The sequence below is a fragment of the Erinaceus europaeus genome, chromosome 9 (genome assembly GCF_950295315.1).
Source record: "Erinaceus europaeus chromosome 9, mEriEur2.1, whole genome shotgun sequence".
NCBI lineage: Eukaryota > Metazoa > Chordata > Mammalia > Eulipotyphla > Erinaceidae > Erinaceus > Erinaceus europaeus.
The window spans coordinates 81339243-81352378 of record NC_080170.1 but is presented as its reverse complement, the minus strand read 5'-3'; the positions used below and the strand labels follow the sequence as shown (position 1 = coordinate 81352378).

Sequence of the window (13136 nt, the reverse complement as noted above, 5' to 3'; positions counted from 1 at the left end):
TTTATTACTTTTCTTTAATAATATAGTTATGTCTTTGGTTATTTAATTTTTAAACCAGACATGTGTATCATTATAAAGTGAATGGGTTGGTGAAAGTTGACATTTTTAGTCTTACTGTCTTGTATGCCTGTCATACCACTTTTAGAAGCCTTTGCAAAGCCATTTTTCTTTGTAAAGGTGATAGATACTCACCATTGGCCCTCCTACCTCTGCCTTCCACACCCCTTGTTTACTGTTGCAGTTTGATCTGAAGAGTTGACTTCTGTACTGCTTTGAAACAACTTTATTCTTACATCTTTTAACCTATCATGCAACAAATTTTTGAGCATCTATAGTTATCAGACATTTATAATACAGTTTACTTGAATGGTTTGTGGTAGTACAAAGTGCTACCAGGAATACTTAACTAGGGTATCTAATTTGAATTTGTTAATGGTCTCTGAAACAAGAGCTGAGACCTAGTAACCTGGGAGGTAGTGCAGTGGATAAAGTGTTGGATCATCCCAGATTTGACCCTTGGCATCATATGTGCCAGAGTGAGTTTTTTTTTTAATAAATATTTATTTTATTTATTTATTCCCTTTTGTTGCCCTTGTTGTTTTATTGTTGTAGTTACTATTGTTGTTGTTGTTGTTGGATAGGACAGAGAGAAATGGAGAGAGGAGGGGAAGACAGAGGAGGAGAGAAAGATAGACACCTGCAAACCTGCTTCACCGCCTGTGACGCGACACCCCTGCAGGTGGGGAGCTGGGGTTCGAACCGGGATTCTTATGCCAGTCCTTGTGCTTTGCGCCACCTGCGCTTAACCCACTGCGCTACAGCCCAACTCCCCAGAGTGAGTTTTAAATGATATAGCCAGATGAGATGGAAGGGCTGCTTATCCCAATCTAATGAATGAATGGATATTTAGTTCCATTAACCATTCGTTAATGGAAGAAAATTGTCAACAAGATGATGATGTGCTTCATGTAATTAGTTATTTAGGTTTTTTTTTTAATTTCTTTATTGGGGATTAATGGATTACAATAGACAGTAGAATACAATAGTTTGTACATGTGTAACATTTTCATATAACAATACAAACCCCCCTAGGTCCTCCTCTGCCGTCATGTTCCAGGACCTGAATCCTCCCACCCAACCCCAAAGTCTTTTACTTTGGTGCAATACACCAACTCTAGTCCAAGTTGTGCTTAGAGTTTTCCCTTCTGATCTTGTTTTTCAGCATCTGCCTATGAATGAGGTCATCCCGTATTCATCCTTCTGTTTCTAACTTACCTCACTTAGCATGATTCCTTCAATCTCCATCCAATACTTACTTAATTTTAAAAGATTTTTCTTATCAACACAGCTACAAAAATAGACATTTTTGAAAAAAAAAAATCTAACATTATCACGAGAAACTTTAAAGTTCTGGGTTGTGTTACTATTTTCTTTTTTATCAGAGCACTACTCAGGTCTTTTTTATGGTGGTACAGGGGATTGAACCTGGAACTTTGGAGCCTCAGGCATGACAATGTCTTTGCATAACCATTATGCTATCTACCGCCGCCCATGTTACTATTTTCATAACGTTATTTGTAAATTGGAAAAGGGACTGTAGTTTTGCTCATTTTTCAGTGGATTAATTTCTAGAGGAAAAGTCTATAGAAAGAGTCCATACTATTAAACTATATTTTCCTTTTGTAAAGATTGAATTCAGGAATTTAGGTTAATTTTTAGTTCATAGATCTACCTTTTTAAAAACACTTGAAAAAATATAATTTAAACTTTCACATATGAGACATTTTGTTGTAAAATAAATATTTTGCATGTCCATTTTTGTAGATGGCACCCTTTCTTTTTCTTTTAGTGTTTTTATTATCTTCATTTATTTATTGGATAGAGACAGCCAGAAATCAAGAGGGAAGGAGATGATAGAGAGGGAGAGAGACAGAGAGACATCTGCAGCCCTGCTTCACCACTTGTAAAGTTTTCCCCCTGCAGGTGGGGACCAGGGCTCAAATCCAGGTCCATGACCGTTGTAATATGTATGCTCAACCAGTGCACCACCACCCGGTCCCTAATAAAATACTTTCTTATAAATCACTTTATGGGAGGATGGCTGATAATTTACAGTGTAGTTCTTGACATGGGTACAATTTCTCATCTCCCTGTAATAGGTGTTTGCAAAACACTTTCACCCCACAACCCACAACTTAAGTCCTTTTTTTACCATCATGCAACAGGACCTCATTCTTACTCTACTCCCTCTCTTCCCCCTTCTTTCCAAGAGACCTTTGCTTTGGTGCAATATACTATACCCAGTCCAAGTTTCACTTTGTGTTTTTCATTTTTGTCCTTGTTTCTTATGTTGCAACTTTAAGTGAGAACATATAGTATTTGTCCTCCACTTTTTGGTTTATCTCATTTAACATGATGTCTTCAAGTTTCATCCAAGATGAAGCAAAAGGAATGATTTTAGTACTAATTCATTGTGTATATACATGTACCCAAACTTTCTTAGCCACTCATTTGTCATTGGGCATCTAGATTGTTTTCAAGTTTGAGCTATTACAAACTGTGCTGTTATGGACATGAGTATACATAGCCCTCTTATTAGTATTTTGCTCCCTTTGGATAAATCTGTCCCCAGGAGAAAAATTGCCAGGTCACGGGGTAGGTTCATTTCTAGTCTAAGGAAACTAAATTGTTTTCTACAGATGTTGGACCAACTTATATTCCCACCAGCACTGTATAAGGTCTCCTTTCCCCCCACATATGCTTGCCAACATTTGTTGTTTCTGTCCCCTATTTGATTTTTTAAAAATATTTTTATTTATAAAAAGGAAATATTGACTAAACCATAGGATAAGAGGGGTACAACTTCACACAATTCCCACCACCAGAACTTTGTATCCCATTCCCTCCCTTGATAGCTTTCCTATTCTTTAACCCTCTGAGAGTATGGACCCAAGGTCATTGTGGGATGCAGAAGATGGAAGGTCTGGCTTCTGTAATTGCTTCCCCGCTGAACATGGGCATTGACAGGTCGATCCATACTCCCAGCCTGCCTCTCTCTTTCCCTAGTGGGGAAGGGCTCTTGGGAAGCAGATCTCCAGGACACATTGGTGGGATTGTCTGTCCAGGGAAGTCAGGTTGGCATCCTGCTAGCATCTGGAACCTGGTGGCTGAAAAGAGAGTTAACATATAAAGCCGAACAAATTGTTGACTAATTATGGACCTAAAGGCTGGAAAAGTTCATATGAAGAGTTGGGGGTGGGGAGGTGTCTCCGTTTTGTAGATAGCTAGTAGGCATATTTTAGTTATATTCCAAAGGGCCTGTGGCTATACTAGTGTTTTTGTTTGTTTGTTTTTGTTTTTTTCCCCTGAGCTTAAAGTCTGAAATACAGGTGGATCCAAGTTTTTGTCTGGGGAGATGATGTCATGGCTGCAGAAAGGACCAGAAAGCTGGATCAGGAAAGAGAGTAGCTCCCAAATATGTGAAAGGTATATAAATATTGTTGACTGTAAACTGAAACAACTGAAAGTTGTTTTTTATTTTATTTTATTTTTTTTTTTTTAATTTCTGCTGTTGTTGGATAGGACAGAGAGAAATGGAGAGAGGAGGGGAAGACAGGGGGAGAGAAAGATAGAAATCTGCAGACCTGCTTCACTGCCTGTGAGGTGACCTCTCCCTGCAGGTGGGGAGACGGGGGCCTGAACTGGGATCCTTGCACTGAAAGTTGTTTTGTGATCAGTTCATAGAAATATGAGGATTGTGGCCCTGATGAACTAAAATCATTAGTTTAATTGGCAATTCATGTCCTTTTTTTTTTTTTCCCAGGGTTTTTGTTGGGCATAAGTGTCAGCACTAAGAACCCACTGCTCCCAGTGGCCATTTTTCCTTTTTTTTTTTTTTCCCCACTCCATTTTATTTGATAGGACAGAGGGAAATTGAGAGAGGATGGGGAGACTGAGAGGGAAAGAGAAAGATAGACACCTGCAGATCTGCTTCACCACTTGTGAAGCGTCACCCCTGCAGGTATGGATCAGGGGGCTTGATACTTGAATGGGTCCTTGCGCTTAGTACTATGTGCATTTAACTGGGTGCAATACCGCCTACCTCCTGGCAATTCATATCTTTACACTGAAGCCTAAGATGCTTCTGAGAATTACTTTCTTTTTCATTAAAGTTTGGCTTTTCATTTGGACTTCCTTTATGTGCTGATTGGGTAGTATTACTTCCTAATTCACTTGCTAGTTTTGGTCTTTTACTTGTTTTTAATATTAAACCTTAACACACACTCTTGATCTATACATTTCTTTTTGAAATCTTCACTGTTTCCTCTCTGCTCCCTTTTTACATTCTAAAATCTGCTAAATTCTCTTCCTCTCATTTTGAAGATGAAGGGAAAAAAAAATTGTTAGTATGTCAGGAGCAAGGGACTTTTTTTTTCAACCTAAATATCTCTTTATTGAGAAAATGTTGATTTACAAGATTGTTGTTGAAAAACTACTGCAGTATTTACACTTTACTTAAATTGATAGATTCTACAACTTTTATTTTAAGCCTCACTATGTATAAATCTATTCTTTTTCATGATTGCTACTGGGGGTTAGCTGGTATTTCTGACTAAATGATGAGGACATTTTTTTTTTTTTTTTTTATTTATTTATTTTATTTAAGAAAGGATTAATTAACAAAACCATAGGGTAGGAGGGGTACAACTCCACACAATTCCCACCGCCCAATCTCCATATCCCATCCCCTCCCCCGATAGCTTTCCCATTCTCTATCCCTCTGGGAGCATGGACCCAGGGTCATTGAGGGTTGCAGAAGGTAGAAGGTCTGGCTTCTGTAATTGCTTCCTCGCTGAACATGGGCGTTGACTGGTCGGTCCATACTCCCAGTCTGCCTCTCTCTTTCCCTAGTAGGATGGGTCTCTGGGGAAGCTGAGCTCCAGGACACATTGGTGGTGTCTTCAATCCAGGGAAGTCTGGCCGGCATCCTGATGATACCTGGAACCTGGTGACTGAAAAGAGAGTTAACATACAAAGCCAAACAAATTGTTGAGCAATCATGGACCCAAAGCTTGGAAAAGTGGAGAGGAAGTATTAGGGAGGTACTCACTGCAAACTCTAGTGTACCTCTGCTTTCTTACTTTGGAGCCATACTCCAAACTCAGTCAATTTCTGCTTTGCGTTTCTACTTCTTCTTCTTTTTTTTTTTTTTTTACATGCATAACATTCCCCAGATTCCCATTTAACAATACAACCCCCACTATTTCATTCATCATTTTTCATGGACCTGTATTCACCCCACCCACCCACCCACCCCAGAGTCTTTTGCTTTGGTGTAATACTCCAATTCCATTTCAGGTTCGACTTGTGTTTTCTTTTCTAATCTTGTTTTTCAACTTCGGCCTGAGAGTGAGATCATCCCATATTAATCCTTCTGTTTCTGACTTATTTCACTCAACATGATTTTTTCAAGGTCCATCCAAGATCGGCTGAAAACGGTGAAGTCACCATTTTTTACAGCTGAGTAGTATTCCATTGTGTATATATACCACAACTTGCTCTGAATGACTCTGAAAATGTCCAATAGTTCTAGGTTATCTATCTCTTCATTTAGCTCCCTTATGTCTTTACTGATTTTCTTCCTGGATGATCTGTCAAGTTGAGATAGTGGGGTGTTGAAGTCCCCTACTATGATTGTGTTACTGTTAATATATTGCTGTAGCTCTTTCAGTAGAAGTTTGATGTATTTACATGGCTTCTCATTGGGTGCATAGATGTTAATAATTGTTAAGTCCTCTTGATTGACTGATCCTCTGAGCATTAAGTAGTGTCCATTCCTATCTTTTTTAATCTTATGTATTTTAAAGTCTATCATGTCAGATATGAGAATAGCTGTTCCTGCCCTTTTTTGTGGGCCATTGGCTTGAATGATAGTTTTCCATCCTTTCACTTTAAGTCTGTGTTTGTCTTGTTACGTTAGGTGAGTTTCCTGTAGACAACATATTGTTGGGTTGTGTTTTCTGATCCATCTTCCTACTCTGTGTCTTTTAATAGGTGAATTCAGGCCATTGACATTTATTGATATCAAAGGTTGAAGATATTTTAACGCCATTCTTGTAGAGTTTTAGAGTGTTTTGATATATGTTCTATTTGTGGTGGTCTGGTTGTTTATAGGAAACCTTTCAGAACTTCTTTCAAGGCAGGCTTGGTGATGGTTGCTTCCTTCAACTGTTGCTTGTCTGAGAAGGTTTTGATGCTTCCATCTAGTCTGAATGACAATCTAGCAGGATATAGTATTCTTGGCTGAAAGCCTTTCTCATTGAGCACTCGATAGATATCTTGCCATTCTCTTCTGGCCTGTAGTGTTTGGATGGAGAAGTCTGCTGCTAATCTTATGGGTTTTCCTTTGTAGGTGACTCTTTGTTTTTCTCTTGCAGCCTTGAGGATCCTTTCTTTATCCTTATTCCTTTCCAATCTAAGTATGACATGTCTTGGTGTCTTTAGGTCTGGGTTAATTCTGTTTGGGACCCTCTGAGCTTCTTGAATCTTTATGTCTTTGGTGTTGTCTAGACTAGAGAAATTTTCAGCTATTATGGCCTGGAGAATGCTTTCTTCCTCCCCTTCTCTTTCTTCCTCTGGTAAGCCAATAATGCGTATATTGTTTCTTTTGAAGTCATCCCATAGGACTCTGTTGTTGTTTTCAGCATCTCTTAATCTCTTTTTGAGATCTCTTACTTCTTTTTTAGTTGTCTCTAATTCATCCTCAGTCTTGCTAATTGTGTCTTCAGCCTCATTGATTCTATTCTCTCTGCCCTCTACTGCTTTCTGGAGTTCATCTATTTTGTTGCCCTGCTCTGATACTGTTTTAGCTTGTTCAGCTAGTTGCCTTCTTAGCTCAGCGATTTCAGCTTTCAGCTCTCTAATAACCATGAGATTATTAGAATTTTCTTCCATATTCTCATTTGTTGTTCCTGCATTTCTGATTACAATTTTTTCAAATTCTTTACTCACTCCTGTTATTATTTCCTTGGCTAATGTTTGGATGTTGAACTCGTTGTTTTGTGCTTCACCCTCTGGAGGACTTTTAGCTGGACTCTTGTCCTGGTTCGAGTCTCCAATATTTTTTCTTGTTGTTTTAACCATTTTATATAAGTTAACAGTTTTTTCAATCCCTGAGTTGGAGTTCAGTGGTGTAAAAGCCTTTTTTTTTTTCCCCCTGTAGGCTATGGGAGCCTGAGGGCTTTTAAACTATCAATTGGCTTCTTTGTTTAATCACTGACTCCTGACCAAGAAATAAAGCAGGGTGTGGCAGAGATAATCCAGTGGTTATGCAAAGAGACTTTCACAGCCCCTCAGCTATGCCACAGAGGTATAGGTCTTCTCCTGAGTTTCCCGGTTAGATCTCTGTGCCCTGGTGTCCCTCCCTGTTGCTGCTCCAGATTCTGAGGGTAGTAGCAATGGAGACTCAGAGTTGCACTTGGTGAGTCTCTGGGGAGTCCTTTCCTCCCTTCAGCTGTCCCCTTGTTGGTGGAGCAGACCGGAGGTGGTGTCTCCACTGACAAACTGTTGAACTGTGAGCAGTCACTTAATCTCTCCTTAGGCCCCTCTCTCCTCTCTGTCACCAGCCACGCGTGCTTGTACTCACGGGTGATTTACTGGGTTCCTGTGGTCATTCTAGTCCTGTCTTGTTTCGGTCCGGGTGGTCTCCTTTGGTATTCCTAGTTGATCCGGGAGAGAGAGCGAGGACATTTTTTTTAAATAAATATTTTTAAAAATGAAATATTTAGTGCTTGTTTTGTGAGAAACAAAACCATCAGAGTACTGCTCTGCCTCACTAGCTGGGGCTTTTTTGTGTTCATTTTCTGTGATCTGCACATCTCCCTGGACATTTATTTTTATTTACTTGTTTAATTTGTCTGTCTATCTTTAAGATTTTTTTTTTTTGCTAAAGTGTATTTTTTATTTCTTTATTAGGGAATTAATCTTTTATATTCAACAGTAAATACAATAGTTTGTACATGCCTAACATTCCCCAGTTTCCCATATAACAATACAACACCCACTAGGTCCTCTGAATCCTTCTTGGACCTGTATTCTCCCCACCCCAGAGTCTTTTACTTTGGTGCAATGCACCAATTCCATTTCAGGTTCTACTTGTTTTTTTTTTTTTCTTTTTTCTTCTGATCTTGTTTTTCAACTTCTGCCTGAGAGTGAGATCATCCCATATTCATCCTTCTGTTTCTGACTTATTTCACTCAACATGATTTTTTCTTTTTTTAAAAAAATTTATTTCTTTATTGGGGAATTAATGTTTTACATTCAACAGTAAATACAATAGTTTGTACATGCATAACATTCCCAAGATTTCCCATTTAACAATACAACCCCCAGTATGTCATTCATCATCTTTCATGGACCTGTATTCTCCCCACCCATCCACCCACCCCAGAGTCTTTTACTTTGGTGCAATACGCCAATTCCATTTCAGGTTCTACTTGTGCTTTCCTTTCTAATCTTGTTTTTCAACTTCAGCCTGAGAGTGAGATCATCCCATATTTATCCTTCTGTTTCTAACTTATTTCACTCAACATGATTTTTTCAAGGTCCATCCAAGATCGGCTGAAAATGGTGAAGTCACCATTTTTTACAGCTGAGTAGTATTCTGTTGTATACATATACCAAACTTGCTCAGACCCTCATCTGTTGTTGGACACCTGGGTTGCTTCCAGGTTTTGGCTATTACAAATGTGCTGCCAAGAACATATGTGTACACAGATCTTTTTGGATGGATGTGCTGGATTCCTTAGGATATATCCCCAGGAGAGGAATTGCAGGATCATAGGGTAGGTCCATTTCTAGCCTTCTGAGAGTTCTCCAGACTGTTCTCCACAGAGGTTGGACTAATTGACATTCCCACCAGCAGTGCAGGAGGGTTCCTTTGACCCCACACCCTCTCCAGCATTTGCTGCTGTTACCTTTTCTGATGTATGACATTCTCACAGGCGTGAAGTGATATCTCATTGTTGTCTTTATTTGCATTTCTCTGACAATCAGAGACTTGGAGCATTTTTTTCATGTGTTTCTCAGCCTTTTGGATCTCTTCTGTGGTGAATATTCTGTCCAAGTCCTCCCCCCATTTTTGGATGGGGTTATTTGTTGTCTTGTTGTTGAGTCTGGCAAGCTCTTTATATATGTTGGTTATTAAACTCTTGTCTGATGTATGGCATGTAAATATCTTCTCCCATTCTGTGAGGGGTCTCTTGGTTTGGGTAGTGGTTTCTTTTGCTGTGAAGAAGCTTTTTAATTTGATGTAGTCCCATAGGTTTATACTTGCCTTAGTCTTCTTTGTAATTGGATTCGTTTCATTGAAAATGTCTTTTAAATGTATGCGAAAAAGAGTTCTGCCAATATTCTCCTGTAAGTATCTGATAGTTTGTGGTCTAACATCCAAGTCCTTGATCCACTTGGAATTTACTTTTGTATTTGGTGAAATACAGTGATTCTGTTTCATTCTTCTGCATGTTTCAACCCATTGTTTCCAACACCATTTGTTGAAGAGACTCTGCTTTCCCCATGTAATAGTCTGGATCCCTTTGTCAAAGATTAGATGTCCATATGATGAGGACATTTAATGGACTTCAAGCTTCATTCCCATCTCAACAGTTCTTAGGCTGAACTAGCTAATATTAGCAATTAGGGGATGTTCAACAATTAGATATAAAAAATTCAAGGCTTTATTGCTTCTCTAATAAAATCCTTTTAAAACAAGAATATGGGTAGCTTTTTGCTATGCAGAATGCTGTGAATTCTAAATGAACTCCTTTGAAGTATTTAGAAATTCTTGTCTCAGAAAACACTAAGCTTAATAATCATTTATCACTCTTAATTCACGTCTGAACTTGATTTTCCTACTTCAGTTTATTAAAGCTTTTTCCATCCTTATTTGTCTTTGATGGATTCTCACTATCCTTTTCTTTTAGATTTTGCTTTGGTGGTCTTGACTTGAATTCTTCAATGTTTGATGCTTTGGTATGTACTTTATTTCATTAAAATGAAATAGCATGGCTTTGGCTCACTGGTTTCAGAAACTTCATTAGCTAAAACCAGCTATTTTACTTAGTGATATATGTTTTTTTTCCTTTAATAAAAAAATAATGACATAAAGTCCCTCAGATAAGCAAAATAAACCTTGTTCATAAAAGCATGTTTTAGACTTAGAAAATTTTCTGACTATGCAAATAGACCTAATATTTCTTTTTTTTTAATTTTTTTAAATTATCTTTATTAGAGACAGCCAGAAATTGAGAGAAGGAAGGGAAATAGACAGGGAGAGAGACAGAGAGACACCTGCAGCCCTGCTTCACCACTTGCAAAGATTTCCCCCTGCAGATGGGGACCAGGGGCTCAAACCCAGGTCCTTGTGCATTGTAATATTTGCGCTCAACCAGGTGCGCCACCACCCGGCCCCTAGACCTAGCATTTCTATTTTAACGATGTCAAACTATTGGTGATTTGGTTAATGGTGATTCTTACCTAAACAACATGCTTTTCCCAAATGATAAAAGATAATTTCTTTCTAGAGGTTAAGGATAGATAAGGAGTTAATATTATATTGTTCTATTAAAGCACACACACCTCTCTAATATTCCCTCATTAACCCTTTTGAAGTCTAAGAAAAATTAAGTTTTTATAATAGCTTATTGTTAACATTTGCTCAATTTAAAAAAATTATTTATTATTTATTGGATATATAGAGAAAGGGGGAATACGGAGAAAGACACTTGCATCACTGCTTCTCTGTTTGCAAAGCTTTCCCCCTGCAGGCGGGGTCCAGGGGCTTGAACCTGGATCCTTGTGCATGTGTGCTCAGCCAGGTGTGACACTGCCTAGTACCTGATTGGCCAATTTCTGATAAGAATTTGGTGGTAGCACAGTTACTACATCATGTCCTTTTGGTTTTACCATAATCAGTATACTCAGTGGATTTCCTTTTTCAGAAGTCTGTATTTTTTGTTTGTGTGTGTGTTTTCCTTAGCAGCCATAGGACATTGAATCCTAGCTTCTTGTTTTGAATTGTGTTAATAACTTATGTTGGGAAAATTGTAATTATTTGAGTATTTATTTATTTTTGCATGTGTGGAATGGTGTAGTCAGCTTCTGTATACCATATATGTTTTTTCTCAGTTCTAATTACAAAGCATCCTCTGATTTAGAGAATAGTTGACATTTTTAAAGTATGTAGAAAGTTGGAGTTATTTTTAGAAGATTATGTTAATCACTTTGGTTGAGTTGAATATCTTGGTTATGAATTGGAACTCTTGCTTATAGAAAATGTACTCTGAGGGGCCAGGAAGTGTCACATCTGGCTAAGCACACATAGTACTAAGTGCAAGGACAAGAGAAAATGGCTACCAGGAACCATGGACTCCTAGTGCTGACAATGAGCACAGAAAAATACATCATGACTTTCTCAACAACCCAGTATTTTCAGTTTTGGGGCAGTCTTACTTTCCCAAACTCCTCCCTAGTTAGCTCCCTTTCTTCATATATACCTATTCCATCACATATTTAGTGAGAGAGAAATAATGTTTAAATATGCTTCGTAGAATGTCTCTCCCCCTCTCTGTCTTCCCCTCCTTTCTCAATTTCTCTTTGTCCTGTCCAACAACAACAACAGCTATGACAATAGTAACAACTACAACAAGCACAACACGGGCAACAAAATGGGAAAAATAGCCTCCAGGAGTAGTGGATTTGTAGTGCAGGCACTAAGCCCCAGCAATAACTCTGAAGAGCTAAAATAAATTAGAATAGAATAGAATAGAATAGAATAGAATAGAATAGAATAGAATAGAATAGAATAGAATAGAATAGAATAGAATAGAATAGAATAGAATAGAATAGAATAGAATAGAATAGAATAGAAGTATGTATGATAGTTGGATTCAGGAAAGTGAGGCCTTGCTCTGTGTTAGAGCAATACCCCAATTCCTTTCTCTTGCCTTCTTTATACTCTCTCTTGTCTTTGTTTTTATCACATTTCTCAACAGTATCAACAGCTGATATATTTTTTTTCTTAGCTACTCCCACCTTTAGAAAGTGAGCTCCATAAAGGCGGTTCAGAAGATACTTATTTCATTGTGTAAACTTGGGGAAGTCTTTGGAACATCAAGCCCCTTGTGCTTGGCTGAAGACTGCAGCACCAGACATTTGATCCTCTGTTTCCTTGGGCTGCCATAAGGATTGTGCAGCAGAATAGCTCCTACAAAATGATTGTTTTCAGCTTTTGTTGTTGTTATTGTTGTTGTTTGTTGTCTTTGTTGGGAACAGGGAGCAGGAGAATGACTTTTCTGGTTGCAGCTAGGCCTTGTCTAATATTTGACAGTGAAACCTGGGCATTAACTGATGGCCTATGTATGGTGTACTAGAGTGAAAAAACAAGGGGGGGATCTTGGACTATATATATCTTAATTGTTTGGAGTTGGACTGTTAATATCTTCTACCTTGCCCATAATAATGACAGATTCCTGAAGCATTTTTTTTTTTGTCAAACTAAAGATATATTTTTTTCTGCTTTGACTTTATATTCATAGTTCCCTTGACTAAATACTCATATGATTAAAATGAGTGATATGTTTGTTACATTGAATAAAATGCTGGAAACAGGTAGAGTGCTTTAGCTAACATTTAAATAAATTTTCTTTGTGTAGCAGTGGAAAGGTAAGTTCATTGACTTTAACTTTGTTTTTTCTTTTATTCCTCCTTTCCACTTCCTTAGTCACATTTGTTTTTATATTTCCTATTTGAAGAGGAAGTTAAAATTATATAGAACTTTTCCTCTCCTTCATCCTCACAGATCTCCATTTCTTTTCTCATTATAGAGTGACTGTTAACCTTCCTTAGAAGTAAATGATAAGAGGCATTTCATTGATTAAGAAGCTCAACTTAACAAAGCGCACATGAATTTACCTTGTGGTTTCCTAGTCCCATTATTATAGAAACCAAATACTTATATGAAAGTCACAGATGATAAAGCAAATAGATGAAAGACATAGGTTACACACATACCTGCTCAGCTCTGGTTTATGGTGATGCTGGGGACTGAACTTGGACCTATGGTGCCTTAAGCATGAAAG

General features: G+C 38.0%; 1 protein-coding gene across 5 annotated transcripts in view; it reads left to right on the top strand.

The window, feature by feature from the left end:
- The window catches only part of GTF2E1 (general transcription factor IIE subunit 1), a 48258-nt gene that overhangs the window by 6654 nt on the left and 28468 nt on the right, over window positions 1-13136 (top strand). The window lies entirely within an intron of this gene.